The 3,217-nt window shown below is 35.0% G+C and overlaps 1 non-coding gene across 1 annotated transcript; it reads left to right on the top strand.

The window, feature by feature from the left end:
* The first annotated feature begins 681 nt into the window (after nt 1–681).
* Nucleotides 682–788, top strand: LOC141669027 (small nucleolar RNA R71). The gene has a single exon (XR_012553328.1). It is a non-coding gene; the product is annotated as a small nucleolar RNA R71 (small nucleolar RNA).
* The last annotated feature ends 2,429 nt before the right edge of the window (nt 789–3,217 follow it).

Genomic DNA, 3,217 nt, shown 5'->3' on the forward strand with positions numbered 1-3,217 from the left:
CCAGGTTGTCGATTCGGCAAGGCATTGGCAATCTGCCCAATTTGATTTTCCAAAGTCTTAATAGAAACCGCCTGACTTTTGCACATGAGCCTCAACTCCTCCAATTCAGATTTTTCATTAGATTGTTATAGTTGGAGTTGTTGTCTTGGTGCATATTACGGTTGCTGTAAACCAGGAGGGTTGTATTACTTTGATGTATACTACCGATAAGGTTGCTGCACCGTATTCTGAGTGTTTTTCCAGCTGAAGTTAGGATGATTGCGGTTGTTGGGATGATAGGTGGCTAGAACTGGTTGCTGCGACCTCTGAAAGTTGCTCACAAACTGAGTTCATTCACTAGAAATAGCACAATGCTCTGTCTCATATGCACCAACACAAAGCTCATAGACACTAGTGATCTAATTAACTCCATAATTAGCCAAAGAATCCACCTTCATCGTCAAAGCCTTAAGCTGAGCAGCTATAGAAGTAGCTGCATCTACCTCCAGAATTCCCGCTACTTTGCCTTGAGTTATTCTCTGAGAAAGGTTCCGGTATTCATTAGCAGCAATTAGTTGAATCAAATCATAAGCTTCATCATAGCTCTTAGCCCATAAGGCTCCACCTGATGTTGCATCAATCATGGGTCTAGAATTCGCACCCAAACCATTATAAAAGCAGTTGATGATCATCCAGTTAGGAATCCCATGATGAGAACACTTTCTCAGCATCTCCTTATAACGATCCCAAGCTTCATACAAAGATTCTCCCGATTGTTGCATAAATTATGTAAGAGCATTCCTGATTACAGCTATCTTTGTCATAGGGAAGAATTTAGTGAGAAACTTCTGAGCAAGATCTTCCCACATGGTGATAGAGCCTGGTGGTAGAGAATGCAACCATCACTTAGCTTTATCCCTCAGAGAGAATGAGAAAAGCCTCAACTTAATAGCATCTTCAGAGATATTGTTGAATTTGAAAGTGTCGCAGATCTCAATAAATCTCTAATATCCATATTAGGATCTTATATGGGATAACCCCCAAACTGGACCGAGTTCTGTACCATCTGAATTGTGCTAGCCTAGATTTCAAAAGTATTAGCCGCGATGGCTGGTCAGATAATATCATTAATTTTCGGCTGAGAGTAGTCCATCAAAGCCTTTGTATTCGCCTCTAGTTCACCCATTGCAACAAGAGTTTCTTCTTTAAATATCTCCTCTACTACAAGAACATATTCCTCTACTAAAACTTCTTCTTCCACTTTTTCCAGTGTTCTCTTTCGAGATCGAGAACGCATTTGTATAAACTCTCTTTAGAGTATCAAAAAAAGCAACAAGCAAACACGTAAGTAAAATATCCGAGTCAGTGAACTTTAACGACCACAGATGTCAATCACAAAAACTAAAAATTAACACCTAGTCCCCGGCAGTGGTGCCAAAAACTTATTTGGGCGAAAACACGCGCTAATATTCACCCAAGTATACACGTTGGGAAGTAATATAGAATTAATTCTAGTTCATTCCCATAGAGACTGATTTAGGTTAATTTCAATTAATGCACTTATGCAACAATGGTATGGTTATTATTCAATGCTAAGATGATAACAAGTTGAGATTGTTTATAACTGTGATTAACTAAGAGATTATACTAACTAATATTAACTAAGAGAATTAAGGATGATTTACTTATATAACATAAACATGGAATTCTAACTTCATTACTACTTCATTCAATAGCCTTTTGTTCTTAAACTTAGCATGAAATGGTGATGACAACTAATCAGATAACACGAAACTAGAAAACGCCAACTCTCATTGTGCGAATACCCTACTACCAGACATCCACAAAAGAGATAGTAGCTGAATAGACACCAATTATATTGAGACCCTATATGTCCATAGAATTTGACAAGAAAACGTTTTAATGCACAAGTTATCTATCGTGATTATATAAGGAATGTAAGATGGTTAAAATTACCTACGAATCATGCATTACCAATACATGAACCTATACTAGAATGGCAAGTTCTAAACCCCTATATTCACTTTCGCTTCAATAGGGATTAACACATTATCTTATAAGTTCGCGACGCTGAGAAGATGAATAGGCACAACCAATACAAGGATATCATACAATCACCATACACTAAGGTAGCGAAACATATTAACTATTGAAATTCATAAGTAAATCCGCTAGAACCCCACGATAACGATTAGCCCATTAACAAACTCATCATCGTTGTGGGTTCCGATGAAAGCATATTATAATAAACTAAGTCTTTATTAAACTGAATAATAAATAAAGTACGTTAAACAAAAGTAATAGGTTCAACAAACAAGAAAACTAGCTTCCAAGATTACAACTTAAAACAAAAAATCACAAGAATAAACTAGATCCTTTTCACTTTGGTTGTATTTGTGCTCCTAGCAAATATCACAAGCAAACATCCCTAGCATCTTCCTAACACCAATTTAGCACCAAAGCAATGCTAAATCTCCTTGATCCCTTATTTATGCCTGAAATGCAAAACACTACAAAAATAAATCAAATACATAAAATACTTGAGTAGAAAACACCAATTCAAGCCTTTATAGGACGTTCTAAATGGACATAAATGGCACTTAACATCATGCATAGAGGATCACTATAACTTAGCGAATGTTAACATTCACATATCAAGTAGAATATGCAAAAGATTATGACCTTATTCCTATAAAATACCCCATAGTATAAATAAATTCCACTATGATCAGAGAATTAGGTTAATGTATAGCCCAATTATAAAAAAAAATATGCAGACCCGTTCCTTCCAAATCCAATTAAATTTCAAATTTCCTCTAAAAATTTATCCATTATTAAGTTATAAATGTATGGGTAATAAACCTACTACCCCCTGAGTTCTTTAATATAATCCAAACTTATAGTGAAGAATTAGGTTCAAGCATGAAGTAGCACTCCAATATGTATGTACACATACAAATTATATAATTGACCTAAACCATGTAGAGTATACAAAGGAGCAGATAATTAAATCAATTATTAATATATTAGCATTGTGAAGCTACATCATATACTATGAGCATATTAAACCTCCATGGTCATGCAAGTTGATCGAACATATAAGCATATAACAATCTCAAACAATAAAATCAATTATCCGACTTACTACATAAAATCAAACTCATGCAATACAAGAGGGAATATAAAATAAGATAACTGTAATATATTTAGGTGATAC

Source organism: Apium graveolens, chromosome 6 (assembly GCF_009905375.1).
Source record: "Apium graveolens cultivar Ventura chromosome 6, ASM990537v1, whole genome shotgun sequence".
Taxonomy (NCBI): Eukaryota; Viridiplantae; Streptophyta; class Magnoliopsida; order Apiales; family Apiaceae; genus Apium; species Apium graveolens.